This window comes from Xenopus laevis, chromosome 6L (genome assembly GCF_017654675.1).
Source record: "Xenopus laevis strain J_2021 chromosome 6L, Xenopus_laevis_v10.1, whole genome shotgun sequence".
Taxonomy (NCBI): Eukaryota; Metazoa; Chordata; class Amphibia; order Anura; family Pipidae; genus Xenopus; species Xenopus laevis.
Window position 1 is genome coordinate 74,954,947 of NC_054381.1, and position 16,529 is coordinate 74,971,475.

At 39.5% G+C, this 16,529-nt stretch overlaps 1 protein-coding gene across 10 annotated transcripts in view; it reads right to left on the reverse strand.

The window, feature by feature from the left end:
- LOC108718510 (catenin delta-2) overlaps nucleotides 1-16,529 on the reverse strand; it is a 757,810-nt gene that overhangs the window by 492,098 nt on the left and 249,183 nt on the right. Inside the window, exon 1 of one of the 10 annotated variants that reach the window (XM_041566187.1) lies at nucleotides 13,000-13,014. The exons of the other annotated variants lie outside the window; for them this stretch is intronic. The gene's annotated coding sequence lies outside the window, so the exon portion shown is untranslated. Of the gene's footprint in view, nucleotides 1-12,999; nucleotides 13,015-16,529 lie in introns of those variants that run through there. 10 annotated transcript variants of the gene reach the window in all.

Here is a 16,529-nt window from a genome sequence, read left to right on the forward strand (position 1 = left end):
CTGTTGTAAACTCATTTAAAAATCTCAACTGTCAATCAAATATTGCCTGCCCCTCCTCTATGCCTTAGGCTTTTCAACTTTATGATCATAACTTTGTAACTAAAAACCCCTGTCTTTGTTAACACATGCATTTGCATATCTACTGAATTACTTAGACAGGGGCCAAGGGAATGTGCACTGACCCATTTGGTTATGTCAGTAGCACTTCCCTTCTACTTATATACATTTTTACTTAGCAATGCGGGTGCGCCCACAACCCCCCTTTTGTATTTTTTAGTCAAAAACGGATTTTTCAGGTTAAAAAAACTCCAATTTGAATATTATTTTGTAAAAATTTTAATTTACTATTATTTATTATACCTCCAACCTGGAAATAGCTCTAATCCAAAAATACACCATCTAAAACCTGTCGAGGTCATGTAGAAGTCAATAGCAGAGTTCCCCTGTACCATTTGAAGATGTTAATAGCCTACATGATGTTCGAGTTTTTATCGGTGTGTTTCGCTTGAAAACACGATCAATTTCGAGAGATTCACTTTTTTTCACCGAAAACTCAAGCAATTCAAGTTTTAGAGTTTTTCAACTTGAATTCACTGATTCGAGTTTTTACATTCAAGTTTTTTCTTAAATTAGAAACCATTCCATTTGTGAGTTAATTCAAGCTCATTCAAGGTCTAAAAAAGCTCACAAAATGCTAAAAGTTGACCTTTGGTAAACAACCCCTTTAAAGATAAAATAAAGATAAATGTTTGTACTGGCATGCTTTCTAATGATAATCATAGAAAAGGCAAACTCAATTAAATAACCTTTAGGTGTTAGAGTGATAAATGCCATGTAATACTACAGGTATTTTAAAAATTATATCCTTTTTTTCTGTAATAATAAAACAGTAGCCTATACTTGATCCAAACTAAGATATAATTAATCTTTATTGGAAGCAAAATCAGCCTATTGGGTTATTTAATGTTTACATTAAGCATTGATTTTTTAGTAGACTTAAGGTATGAAGATCCAAATTACGGGAAGATCCATTTTTTGGAAAACTCCAGGTACCAAGCATTCTGGATAACAGGTCCCATACATGTACCTTTCTTATATTTTTGAAAACAGAATACATGTATAGTACACCCCCAACTAATAGCAATAAATATGTCAGCTTAAAGCTATGACCTCTAAAAACAACTCCTCTAAAACCAGTAATATCTCTAACTCTCACGTTACTCTTATCTACAGTAGGGGGGTACATTATCCCATATACATTGATGATCTCATCTATAAATATGTAGTTACTCCACTCTTAACAAATTTAAGAAAAGAGTGATGTACTAGTTGTTTCATAATTTGCGCTACATGCACACTTATATTTTCAAGAATGTATAGAAACACATTTCTCACTTCAAAGAAATCTTTTAATACAGGAAAATAGGAAAGAATATAAAGCAAGAATATAGTACTCATATATATGCTTTTTTTGTACTGGTTAATTATACTTGCTTATTGTAAAAGTGCAATTAACTTTTAATATGATGAACATTGTGGTATTTTACAACAAATTTAGTTTGCAATACATAGATGTATAAATTAGGTATTTAATTTGCTAGAATCTAGTAGCCAAGATTACTGATAGACATTTGCTTGAGAGATTGAATACAAACTTCAACACAAATGTATTTTCTGATTACTTACATGAAATACACAGAATTAAAGCAATGTCAGATTTCAGTGTTGCATAGAAAACCTTTAGGTAAAAGATGGTCATTTTAGACCAACAATAAATGACCCAATTCAATACAATTGGCAGTTTTGCAGTGACATTACCCACAGTGTTAAGTAGTGACAAGCAAAATGTTTTGCCAGGCATGGATTTGTGTTCAAATTCATAATTTCGCCATAGATTAATTTTTTCACAAAATCGTTAAATTAAGACATCAACATTTTTAACACAAAAAAGTGGCACCCCTTGGGGTATATTTATCAAGAGTGAAGTCTACTAGAGAGAAATTCCGCCACTCTACATTCATTTCTCTAAGATTTTTAAAAGAGTATTCATCAATAGGTGAAAGTGAAAGTTTGTGTGTCAATCCTATTCACCCGAGTTTGAAAAATACATTTTTTTTTGTTTGGTGTTCATGGAAGTTTATGGGAGTTTTTACAAACTCCCATGAACTCTAAGGGGTATATTTATCAAAGAGTGAAGTTACAGATCTCCACAGTCCTCTAGAGTGAAATTTCATCACTCTCCATTTATTTCTATGGGATTTTTAAAAGAGTATTCATCAATGGGTGAAAGTGAAAGTTCATCCTTTGATAAATACGCCTTTCAAAATCCCATAGAAATGAATAGAGAGTGGCGGAATTTCACTCTAGAGGACTATGGCGATTAGAGATGTCGCGAACTGTTCGCCGGCGAACTTGTTCGCGCGAACATCGGGTGTTCGCGCTCGCCGGAAGTTCGCGAACGTCGCGCGACGTTCGCCATTTTGGGTTCACCATTGTTGGCGCTTTTTTTTGCCCTCTCACCCCAGACCAGCAGGTACATGGCAGCCAATCAGGAAGCTCTCCCCTGGACCACTCCCCTTCCCTATAAAAACCGAAGCCCTGCAGCGTTTTTTCACTCTGCCTGTGTGTGCTGAAGAGATAGTGTAGGGAGAGAGCTGCTGCCTGTTAGTGATTTCAGGGACAGTTGAAAGTTTGCTGGCTAGTAATCGTTTTGATACTGCTCTGTTATTGGAGGGACAGAAGTCTGCAGGGGTTTGAGGGACATTTTAGCTTAGGTAGCTTTGCTGGCTAGTAATCTACCTTCTACTGCAGTGCTCTGTATGTAGCTGCAGTGGGCAGCTGTCCTGCTTCTGATCTCATCTGCTGACTGCTGCAATAACAGTAGTCCTTGTAAGGACTGCTTTTATTTATTTTTTTGTTGTTTTACTACTACTACTACTACTACTACTATAAGAGCCCAGTGCTATTAGTCTAGCAGTGTTGGGGAGTGGGACTGGTGTGCTAATCTGCTGCTCCTAGTAGTTCAGCAGCACCAACTTTAATTTTTTTTTTTAATATTCATTTTTTTTTATTTTACTTTTTTTTATTTTACTACCGCTGTAGTAGTGTATAAGTTGACCTTTTAGGCATTATTTGCCCTGTAGGCATTATTTGCACACTGTTTTCTTCAACCCGCCATCGAGCTGTGTGACCTTGTTCCCATTCTGTCTAAATATCCATAATATTACCGTCTCCAGAAAAAACACCGGAGTCACTTTTTTCAAGCAGCATTCATATATTTTACGTAATCCGTATCCACCGCTGTAGTAGTGTATACGTTGGCCTTGTAGGCATTATTTGCACACTGTTTTCTTCAACCCGCCATCGAGCTGTGTGACCTTGTTCCCATTCTGTCTAAATATCCATAATATTACCGTCTCCAGAAAAAACACCGGAGTCACTTTTTTCAAGCAGCCATAATATATTTTACGTAATCCGTATCCACCGCTGTAGTAGTGTATACGTTGGCCTTGTAGGCATTATTTGCACACTGTTTTCTTCAACCCGCCATCGAGCTGTGTGACCTTGTTCCCATTCTGTCTAAATATCCATAATATTACCGTCTCCAGAAAAAACACCGGAGTCACTTTTTTCAAGCAGCCATAATATATTTTACGTAATCCGTATCCACCGCTGTAGTAGTGTATACGTTGGCCTTGTAGGCATTATTTGCACACTGTTTTCTTCAACCCGCCATCGAGCTGTGTGACCTTGTTCCCATTCTGTCTAAATATCCATAATATTACCGTCTCCAGAAAAAACACCGGAGTCACTTTTTTCAAGCAGCCATAATATATTTTACGTAATCCGTATCCACCGCTGTAGTAGTGTATACGTTGGCCTTGTAGGCATTATTTGCACACTGTTTTCTTCAACCCGCCATCGAGCTGTGTGACCTTGTTCCCATTCTGTCTAAATATCCATAATATTACCGTCTCCAGAAAAAACACCGGAGTCACTTTTTTCAAGCAGCCATAATATATTTTACGTAATCCGTATCCACCGCTGTAGTAGTGTATACGTTGGCCTTGTAGGCATTATTTGCACACTGTTTTCTTCAACCCGCCATCGAGCTGTGTGACCTTGTTCACATTTTGTCTAAATATTGATAATATTATCGTCTCTAGAAAAACCACTTGAGTTACTTTTTTTCAAGCAGCATTCATATATTTTACGTAATCCGTATCCACCGCTGTAGTAGTGTATACGTTGACCTTGTAGGCATTGTTTGCCCAGTTTTTTTGGCCGCAGCCACTGAAGCACAGAGGCCAGAAAAAATATGCCATATAAATGCTGAAAATAGTCATTTTTTGCCATACGTTGACTCAACGTATATGGCAAAAAATTACTATTTTCAGCATTTATATGGCATATTTTTTCTGGCAACTGTGCTTCAGTGGCTGCGACCAAAAAAAACTGGGCAAACAATGCCTACAAGGTCAACGTATGGCAAAAAATGACTATTTTCAGCATTTATATGGCATATTTTTTCTGGCAACTTCAGTGGCTGCAACCAAAAAAACTGGGCAAACAATGTCTACAAGGTCAACGTATGGCGAAAAATTACTATTTTCAGCATTTATATGGCATATTTTTTCTGGCAACTGTGCTTCAGTGGCTGCGTCCAAAAAAACTGGGCAAACAATGCCTACAAGGTCAACGTATGGCAGTTGTTTTAAAGAGAACAGTAGATTACTAGCCAGCAAAGCTACCTAAGCTAAAATGTCCCTCAAATCCCTGCAGACTTCTGTCCCTCCAATACAGAGCAGTATCAAGCAGATTACTAGCCAGCAAACTTACTATCATCTGTCCCTGAAATCACTAACAGCTCTCCCCCTACACTATCTCTTCCAAGCACACACAGGCAGATTTTTCAGATACATTTTTGCCCTTGATCCCCCTCTGGCATGCCACTGTCCAGGTCGTTGCACCCTTTAAACAACTTTAAAATCATTTTTCTGGCCAGAAATGTCTTTTCTAGATGTTAAAGTTCGCCTTCCCATTGAAGTCTATGGGGTTCGCGAACCGTTCGCGAACCGCTCGCATTTTTGCGCAAGTTCGCGAATATGTTCGCAAACTTTTTTTCCGACGTTCGCTACATCCCTAATGGCGATCTCTAACTTCACTTTTTTTACCCATTTTTTGACAAAGCAAAGCAGGACAGATTCGCTCATCACTATTGTTTAGGGCTCCTCTTCTGATGTACATATACCTGACTAAAAATATAGAGAACACAGCACCAGAAATCTTCTAATTGTCCTATTTTCCTCCACATTAAAGGATTAGATTTCATATATTTATAGGGGCAGATTTATCAAGGGTCGAATGTCAAATTGAAAAAACTTGAATTCAAAAAGACCAACCGAAATTAAGTTGAAGTTCTTTTTTGGTCAAATAGGTCTGTTTTCGATTGAATAGGTCTGTATTAGGACGAATTCGAATCATATGAATTGAAGGAATAGCTCATTCAATCAAATTCGATTCAAAGTTTTTCCCAATTGACTCCAAATAGGTTCTAGGAGTTTTCCCCCATAGGCTAAAACAGCAATTCGGCAGGTTTCAGATGGCGAATGGTCAAAGTCTAATTTTTAAAGAGACAGTATATGATAAATTTCAAATTTTTAAATTTTTTAAAAATTCGAATCCTAGTCGAAGTACACAAAAAATAGCTCAAAAATTCCCCTCGACATTTGATAAATCTGCCCCATAAAGTTATATGAGTTTTATATAAAAATCACTGCATCTCTTTATCTCAGGAAAGCTTTATTATCTTCCTCTCATTGTTAAACTAGCCATAGCTTCTCCAAACAGAAGTATACTACATTATAAAAAGTTATTTCTTCTACGTCCCTCCATGTCAGTACACATGGGCATTGCCCCTCCCAGACCTGGAGATAGGACCTATAACATAGCCAATCAAAATGAATCATAACCTATAAGACCACATGACTTCCTCCTCACCACAGTTATTTTTTGTCCTACTGGACAGGGAGGTAGGATCTCCCTCCTCACTTTTTATTTTTTGGTGAATTTTGAGAGAAATCAAACACAGTTTTTGTTTATTTTTTATTTCCTCTGTGTAGACACAGAGGGATGATTCCCAGGTAATGGAGAAGATTTTACCTGATGCCTCAAGATGCATAATCTGTAAATTATCGCTTATTGGGAAGAAATGCAGGTGTGGGCATACCCATGTCCTAGCCCTGTGCTAAAATAGCCCCCCTGCTATATGCCCAGCGAGGCTCAAGATTCAATCAAGTGCCTATAGGGAAGAGACACAGTTGTGGGCTTCCCACATTATTACCTATGAGCCTTTTGTTTTTTCTTTTGTTTATTTTTTACCTCTGTGTGGACACAGAGGGATGATTCCCAGGTAATGGAGAAGAATTTACCTGATGCCTCAAGACGCATAATCTGTAAATTATTGCTTATTGGGAAGAAGTGCAGGTGTGGGCATATCCATGGTCCTAGCCCTGTGCTAAAATAGCCCCCCTGCTATATGACCAGCGAGGCACAAGATTCAATCTAGTGCTTTTTTGGGAACAGATACAGGTGTGGGCTTCCCACATTGTTACCTGTGAGCTTTTTGGACTCCCCTTTTCTTTTGAGTTATGTGAGGCTTTACAGAACTCTACAGAACATCTGCAAAAGGCCATGGGTATGCATATGGGCTAGTTATAACAGCCTGAAGCTGGTGAGTATGATTCTTCATTATGTGTTTTTAAAAATGCTCAGTGCACTGGGAAGTCTGAATGCTAATTAGCTAATTAAGTCCCTCAGCTGAGAGCTATTGGGGCTTTGGCTGGAGTTTCCATCCAGCTAATTAGTCACTATCTGATAAGGTGCAGGTGTGCTGTTGCTATTGCTGTTTAATATTTTAAGCCTTGTATGGGTGAACCTGCATCCTCTGTGCAGACACAGAAGTTATATTGGCTCATGTTACTGAGGCACCTCCAGGAAGGGCTAGAGGTTGCACTGCTCAAGCAGTATCGCATCTCCGTCCTTCTTATGAGTCTGCTCTTAACAAGCAGTGTTCCACCTGTCTGGATATTCCTGCTGACAAGCCTGAGCTATCTGGTAAGGTGCCTGTGTTCCTCTGACTTTTTATATTATCTGAAGTCTTATGTTGTGATCTGGCGTCCTCTGTGCAAAATGCAGTATTGGCTACAGTATTGGCTCTTTTTACACAAGGTACTTAAGTACTGGCTGGTGAATCCCTCTGCCTAAGCAGTGTGGTACCTGAACCCGGTGAGTTTGATTTTCAGTATCCATTGTGTGTTTGAAACATAAATTTCACTGGGAAGTCTGCACGCTAATAAGCTTAATATGTCCCTCAGCTGAAAGCTATCAGGGCTTTGGCTGGAGTTCCATCCAGCTAACTAGCCACTATCTGGTAAGATGCAGGTGTTCCTTTTGGCCCCTATGCTATTGCTGTTTAATATTTTAAGTTTTGTATGGGTGAACCTGCATTCTCTTGGCTGACACAGAGGTTATATTGGCTCATGTGCCTAAGGCACTTCCAGGAGTACCATACTGCTCAAGCAGTATGGCACCTCCTTCCTTTCTTATGAGTCTGCTCTTAACAAGCAGTGTTCCACTGGACTGGATATTCCTGCTGACAAGTCTGAGCTATCTGGTAAGCTGCCTGTGTTCCTTCTTATATTATATGAAGTTGTATGTTGTGAGCTGGAGTCCTCTGTGCAAAATGTAGTTACACAAGGTACTTTCAGTACTGGCTGGTGAAACTCTCTGCTGACGCAGGGTGGTACCTGAATCCGGTAAGTATCAGTATCCACGGGGTGTTTGAAACATTCATTACACTGGGGAGTCTGCATGTTAATAAGCTAACTATGTCCCTCAGCTGAAAGCTATCAGGGTTCTAGCTGAAGTTTCTATCCTGCAGACTTTTCATTGCTATCAGGTAAGGCGCAGATACTCCTCAGTTTGCTACTGTTGTTTCCATTGTCCTCTGTGCAGACACAGAGGTTATATTTGCCTTTTATTACACTCGGTGCTTGCAGGGTTGGCTGGAGGCTTGTACTGCTGAAGCAGTATGGTAGCTCCTTCCTTCCTTACATTGTCTGCTCAGTGCGGTAACCTGAGTCATTGGGCCCCACGGCAAATTCATTTTAGGGCCCCAAACATATCCAGAGGTTTTGCTTTTTTACCAATACATATTGAAATTGCTCTTTATTTGGGCCTCATGGGTCCCTATACCTTTTGGGCCAACCTGCAGCCACAGGGTCTGCTTCCTCTGTAGTTATGCCCCTGAGTCTGCTCCTAAGAAGCAGTCTGCCACCAAGGATCTGACTGGATTATTCCTACTGTCTAGCGCATATTATCTGGTTAGGTGCCTGTGTTCCTCTGACTTCTTGTATTGATGTCATCTGAGGTCTTAGGTTTGTGAGCCCGAGTTCTCTGTGCAGACACAGTAGGCAAGTGTGCTCTTATTACACCTGGTATTTCCAGGATCGGCTAGGAGTTTTTCTGCTGTAGCAGCATTGTGCCCCATTTTATCCTAGGATGTTTCCACACTTAATAGGCAGTGTTCCGATTATATGGCATCTTTTTGTGTGATGTAGGCCTTCTCTTAGATATTCTATTCCCATCTGGTGGTTTTTGTTGGGAGCTTAGTTGTAGTTATACTACATCTACTGAGTTTTTGTGACTGTAGGTTTCCCTTCTTTCATTGTTGGTAGATTGAAGGGCACTTACTGTTATTGGCACCTTAACATGCTTGAAGCCAGCTTGTAGTCTATGGCCCTTTGTGTGGCCTCGGGCATCTCGCCAGGGAGCTGGGTTTGTGTGGCCTCTAGCTTTCATTATGGCCCTTGGCTTGGGTTAGAGCCCTTGTTTTGGTCCATGGCTTTTTACCATGGCCCTCGGCTCCTGGGCCTTCTGGCCTTTTACAAGGGCCCTTGTTCTGCTGGCCTGTTGCATGAGCCTTTGGCTCATGTGGTCTTTTACCCTTCGGCACATTTGTTTGGTCGTCCTTTTACCAGGGTTATTATGGTTGCGGGCCTGCTTTCATGGCCCTTAACTTAGGTGCTTGCTTGCCTTTTACCAGGGTTCTTGGGCTGTTGGCCTTTTCTGTGGCCATTGGCTAAGGTGGCCGCTAGTTTTTATTATAGTCCTTGGGGACTTGTGGCTGCCAGTCTTTGCTGTGACCTATGGTGCATAGGCCACCAGCCAGGCTGTGGCCACTGATGGCATGGTTACTATTCTTGCTGTGGCCCTTGGTGGGCATGTCTGTTTACCTTGCGGCAATCCTTGGCAGGACAACAGTCATTGGTTTTGTCTTGTCTACAATCCTTACAGGCATGGTTCTGGTTACACCAGCAGTAGGCATGATTGACTATTTGGTTGAATCTAACATGGTTGGCTTATGTACTATTGCTTTTGTATTAGAATTACACTCTGGTGTTGTGCATACACTTCAGCTGACTTGCATCTTGGCCTGCTAGTGTGACAATGGTCTTGCACATCTATTTTGGAATACATAATAGCTGGCTGATCCACCACTGGTTTGCATGTATGGTGGCTGGCTCTCTGCCAGTGGATTGCGCATCATTGCTGGTTGGTACCAGTGTTTGTAGGCTATAACCTTCTGGCATGCCTGATTTTGGATTGTGACCCCAGCTGTTGGCTGGTTCAGTAGCCTATTGGATTCAGTAGCTTCTATGTTTGGTCAAATGTTTGGTTCAGTTTTTGCATAAACTGTAGCATTGTGCAGCTTGAGATGTAGTGGCCTCAGTTTTTGTGGGTGTTTTCTAGAACTGTAATTGGCTTGGGCCCCATTGCATGCTTGTGTAGCAGTTGGCTGGGGCAACAGCATATCTTACTGGTAGATGGCCTTAAGTCACATTGGTTGGTTCAGCAGCTTATCCTTGTGCTGTTGTATGCCCAGTTTAAATTTGGTGGTTGGTGGAGCTACTGGGTTGTACCAGCATGGCTCTACAATGGTTACAATGATATGCTGATTTAGGATAACCCAGAGTGGGTGTTCATTTAGTTAAGTCATTTAGTTAAGTCTTCATTAGGTATTATTAGCATGGAGTTGGTGGATCTTGGGCTGATCTCTGGTGTGGAGTTGACTCCGGTCAGCACTGGTTTGAACTGCTTCCATTAAGCTGCAGGACTAGGCTAATGTGGGCCAAGTCTTTTTAGGGCCACTTGCTATTGCTGAGGATCGTGTATTTCTCCAGCACTGGTGATAGATGCATCCAAGTTGTGTTTAGTTACTGATCTGATTGATTTCCTGGTGGTTTCTAGGGTGTTTTAGTTCTGAGATGGCTATTGCCATCATTCTGGTTGTGTCCTACGGCACCTTTTGTTTTAACAGTTGCAGGATTTTTGTTCTTCCCCAGGTGGGGTTTTGTCAGATAACCATATTGCAGGTATCCCTCTAGTCACTGAGGGAACCTTTTTAAGCAGAATATGGTTATTCTTAATCTGCAATGTTTGATCCTCAAGTGCCAGTCTCTGTAATTTAGTGGTTGGTTTTGTAGCTCTTGTTGTCAATCGTTTACCATCTCCTAGGACATTTTGTTCATGTTCTTGTGCCTTTTATCCACCTTTTCAGGAGATATACATTTTATCAGCTTCCCTGTTGGATGGATGTGATGCTGGCCTTTTCTCAGGGCCTCCTTAGCATCAGTTTGGTTTTTGCCTTATGTTGGTTATTCCCACCGCCTGTTTTCGGGCATGGCTTGGTAGATCCCATGTGTACTGACATGGAGGGACGTAGAAGAAATAGAGAATTTTACTTACCTACTTGACGTAAATTCCTTTTCTTCTAGTCCCGACATGTCAGTACAGGGTTTCCCATCCCAATTATTTATTTTGGTTACTGTACTGCTATGGCAAAAGTATAACTGTGGTGAGGAGGAAATCATGTGGTCTTGTAGGTTATGATTCATTTTGATTGGCTATGTTATAGGTCCTACCTCCAGGTCTGGGAGGGGCAATGCCCATGTGTACTGACATGTCGGGACTAGAAGAAAAGGAATTTACGTCAAGTAGGTAAGTAAAATTCTCTATTTGCCTGGGTCATAGAAATCTTAATGTTACATATCCATGGCAGGGGGTGGTACAGGTGTAAGAAAAATCTAACAACTTGAAAAAAACACCACTATTGCATGCCAGACTTTCAGTTAAAGTAGCATGAAGTGACAATAGCTTCATTAATATCTCACATAAACACTGTAGACTAATGCCTGCCCTGAATACCAGGCGGTATCAGTGTGACCCCCAACTCCCAGCCAGTGCAATTAAGAGCAGAATTAAAATACGAGTACTAATATAGATAGCAACCAAAATATAGATAGGAACCAAAATACCATGAGTATCCAGATACTTCAAAATTAGCTATAGTAATTAGTACACTTTTGCATCCCACATGGCACATCTAAGTACCAAAATTATATGACTATCCAGATATATGAATAATATAATAAAAATTATAATAATGAATTTATAATTAGTGCACTTGTTTATTCCGCATGGCACATCTAAGGCATGGAGTACTAATGTACCTTAGCATCTCCACATAAGTCAATAAGTCAAAGTTCCCAATAAAGCCAAAAGTACATTTTCATTGGCCAAAATAATACCAAAATAATACCAGTTCATAGAAGATAGGTATAGCCCCTAATAGTGGCTAAGTGGTTTGCAGCATTGAAGAGGCAATGCAATATTATTATATATATATATATATATGCGCATATATAATCTTGGTTCATTCAATTGCACATAGAACACTTTCAATGCGTACTTAAAGGTAGAGTACTCTTTCTGCCCAACAGTAATTTTCATTGAGAAGTTTTATTACATACACTTTGCAAAGGTTCTAACTATAAAATGTGCACTCTATCTTCCACTGGCATATGAGATCAAATAGTTTCTGGGTTGCAAAAGCTATATTAAATTTGCTCAATGGAAAAATTGTGTGTACAAATTATTGTTGCATTGTGAATATTTTTCCAGTTAACAACTTTTACAGCTTTCTCCCTTCAGTATTCCACACACCAGTCACATACTCAATCACCTCACTTGACCATGTACATTATCCAGTTGCAACTAGGGTGCTTAGTGTGGGGCATGGCAGTTTGCATAATTTTTTTTTGCATTTTGCACCCTGCCCCACATGGGGAGGCATATTTATCAAAATCCAAATTTGTGAATTTACATTTTTTTAATTTGTAATTTAAATTTTTGAAAACGTACTTGTCAAACTTGTTTATTTTTTTAAAAAGAACTTGAATCTCAAAAAATCAATTAATTAAAAACATAAAAAACTTGATTGCAGCAAAATCACATAATGTTCATCATTTTCAATATCTACCAATTTTCAATTTTTTTTAAAAAACTCAAATGGAAAAAATACTTTGAATGTAATAATGCTCACCAGCTTTTAGATGTTGACTTTTTCACTCAAAGTTTGGCTTTATTGACAAATGCATCAGATAACAATACATATTTCACAATGGCATTGTATAATCATCTTCAAAATATATATCTGAAACCTTTCTGCATATCAACAATCATTTTCATTACTCTCGTTATCTCGTTATAGATGAATAAACCCCCTTGATTTCTCAGAAGGGACGTACTTTGCACAGCCAAGCTTTATCGGGGGAGGGGGAAGGGAGGGGTAAGATTAAACTTGTTGGGAAATCAGGGCATAAACCAGTGCGGGTTTGGTCAGATCTATGTCCATATGGGGGGGTTTGTGGATGCACACCTAAGGCCAATTTCAAAAAGTATAATTTCAAAAAGTATAAAGCCCTGTCTAAGTAATTCAAGTAAATATGCCAGTGCATTTAATTTTGAAACAGGGTTTTTTTTTGTTACAAAGTTATGATCATAATATTGATAAGCCACCATACCACGTCAAGGTAAAACCCCACATGGTGGTCCCTAACTTATTTATCTTTAGTCATAGTAAACAAGGTACATTACCTCTCTGTAGTAGCAATTCTTTGTATAAACATCTCCTGTGCCTTGGTTTCAACTCTGTGCTAGATCCTCCCCCGCCAACTTGCTGAGCGGCTTTTAAGAGGGAGAGACTGCCTTAACCAACGCCCATTTTAGAAAAGTAGAAATCAGGTGTTGTAATTAAAATCAAGGTAGAGTGATATGTGCAGTTGCACAATAGTGTGTATACATGTGTAAGTGAAAAGTGAAAGTATGTATGGTAGTGGTAAGGGAAAGTGTATGTGTATTTGGGAGTATATGTGTAAGAAAGCATAGAATAAAAGAATGTAAAGAAGAAATAAATGAGAGACATAATAAGTGTATGTGTACATAGAGTAGTGTCTAATGGGACGTTGGTTTTTTCACGGCTAGACCCTCCCATGCCGCCAGCACTTATGGCTTTTAAGAGAGAGCGATTGCACAAACCAAGGCACAACAAGTGAGGGGGACCACCAAAAGTATAAAGGGGGGGTATGAGGGTGCAATAACCACATGAGCTTAGCCAAAGCTTCAGGCAAATACATCAATATGGGGGGGTTTGTGGATGCACACCTAAGGCCAATTTCAAAAAGTATAATTTCAAAAAGTATAAAGCCCTGTCTAAGTAATTCAAGTAAATATTTGTTTGGTTTGTGCAATCGCTCTCTCTTAAAAGCCATAAGTGCTGGCGGCATGGGAGGGTCTAGCCGTGAAAAAACCAACGTCCCATTAGACACTACTCTATGTACACATACACTTATTATGTCTCTCATTTATTTCTTCTTTACATTCTTTTATTCTATGCTTTCTTACACATATACTCCCAAATACACATACACTTTCCCTTACCACTACCATACATACTTTCACTTTTCACTTACACATGTATACACACTATTGTGCAACTGCACATATCACTCTACCTTGATTTTAATTACAACACCTGATTTCTACTTTTCTAAAATGGGCGTTGGTTAAGGCAGTCTCTCCCTCTTAAAAGCCGCTCAGCAAGTTGGCGGGGGAGGATCTAGCACAGAGTTGAAACCAAGGCACAGGAGATGTTTATACAAAGAATTGCTACTACAGAGAGGTAATGTACCTTGTTTACTATGACTAAAGATAAATAAGTTAGGGACCACCATGTGGGGTTTTACCTTGACGTGGTATGGTGGCTTATCAATATTATGATCATAACTTTGTAACAAAAAAAAACCCTGTTTCAAAATTAAATGCACTGGCATATTTACTTGAATTACTTAGACAGGGCTTTATACTTTTTGAAATTATACTTTTTGAAATTGGCCTTAGGTGTGCATCCACAAACCCCCCCAGATCTATGTCCAACCTTGGGTTGTGCATTTTGTGTATATGGTTGTTTACATTCTTGCCACTCTGCTTAAAATCCTCTCGTCTCTACCTATTGCAATGAGGTTTTTTTTTCCCCTACCTCTTTTCTTGTTTATTTACTGTTTGTTTTTTTGCTCATAAAACTGATTCCATTGTTTCAATTTTTGGTTGTCCCTAAGAGGGTGGTTTGTAGCTCTCAATGCCGCTTTCTCATAATGTATATTGGAATTGATTTCTGATATTAAGAGCCTCCTCGCAGCTATAAAGATGAGTTAGTATTTTTCCATCATCTTGTCTCCTATGTTTGTGCCTATTCCAAAAAGGGCCACTGTTGGTGATCTTGGTATTGTGATGTTTAGTACTTCCCTTGTAATTTGATATACCCTAGACCAGAAATTGTGCAATACACGACAACTCCACCATATATGTATCATTGATCCTTTATCCTTACAGTCTCTCCAACATAGTTTAGAGGAGCCTGGGAACATCTGAAGTACCATCTATGCAGCATTTTGTAGTAGTTTTCTAGATGGTTTGCACAACATGTGTATGATTTCATGCCCTTAATGACTCCCCACCATTCCTCTGCTGTGAAAGTTTGTTGAAATTCCTTCTCCCATTTTAGTATTGCTGGGAATTTTCCCTGTTGTGTTCTTGCAGATATCAGGTCATAGCATCTTGCGATGCCCTTGAGTGCTGCTGGTCTTTTGTTACACAGGATCTCCAGTAATGTTCGTTCCCTATTGCAGGGGTTAGGAAATTTTGATAGCAAATGTCTAATTTGTAAATATTTGTAGAAGTCTGATTTATGTATATTATGTTCATTTTGTATTTGCTCAAAAGCCTTCAGTTGACTACCATCATATAGGTCTTTAAGTGTGGATAAGCCCTTGTTGGTCCACGTCTTAAGATTAATTTTGGTGTGCAGCTCCATCATTCTTAATGGTGCATTAAGGGATGGGAACAGTATTCTTCCTTGCGGGCCCGCACATTACGCCCATATTTGTAGTCCAGCTTTTACCGTATCCACGTATATATTCCTTTACTGACCCTTTCTGGTGTTTGCAACCACAGAATTTGTGTTAATGTTTGGGGAGCAACACAGTCTTGTTCCAATTCTAGCCATCTTTTGGTTTGTGAAGGTAGGTAAAATGTGCACGCTTGTGCTAAGATGTTGGCTTTATAGTACCATTCTATGTCTGGGACCGCCAGTCCACCTCTGAAGTTGATCCAGGTCATGAGATGTTGTGCTATTCTAGGTTTCTTATGTTCCCAGATGAAGCGGTGATTATTCTTTGAATATCCTGGAAAAAAGGCTTTAGGAACCAATACCAAGAGTTGTTAATGTGTATAAAACTATTGGGAGGACCATCATCTTCACAATTGCCATGCAACCTATCCAGGAAACCATACTGATTTTCCAAGTTTCCATAATTTTTTTGATTTTGGTGGTTAAGCCCCGATAGTTTGCTTTATATAGATGATCTGGTGATTTTGTAAGGTAAATTCCTAGGTATTTCAGTTGAGCCTGTTTCCAGTCAAACCTATATGTGGAATGTAGCCTCTGTTGTATGTTGTCTGGTATATTGATACTCATGGCTTGGGTTTTACCAACATTTATCTTATAATATGACACTCTTCCAAACCGGTTTTTGCAATGCATTTGTTCCTTCCTCTGGGTTAGTAATTACTATAATAACATTATCTGCATACAACCCTATTTTGTGTACTCTTTGGCCCACTACTATTCCCTGTATCTCTTGTACATCCCTTATAGTTTGTGCCATGGTTTCCATGATTAAATTGAAAACTAGGGGTGACATGGGGTAGCCCTGACATGTTCCGTTGGATAACGTAAATTTGTCGGAAAGGAATCCTCCCGTTTTTATGTGGGCTATAGGATTAGAGTATAGTAGGATAGCTTTCAGACTCCAATTTTCTATGCCATAAGTTTTTAATGCTTGTTCCAGAAAGCCATGATGTACCCTGTTGAAGGATTTCTCCACGTCCAGGGATAGCACCAGAGCTGGCATTTGCTTCTTTTTAATTATTTGCATAAGATCAATAAAACATCTGGTGCCATCAAGGGACTGTCTACCTTTCACAAAGCCAACCTGATCTAAATTAATGATGTCACTGAGTACCTCTTGTAGTCTGGTGGCTAGGATATTTGCATACAGTTTAACATC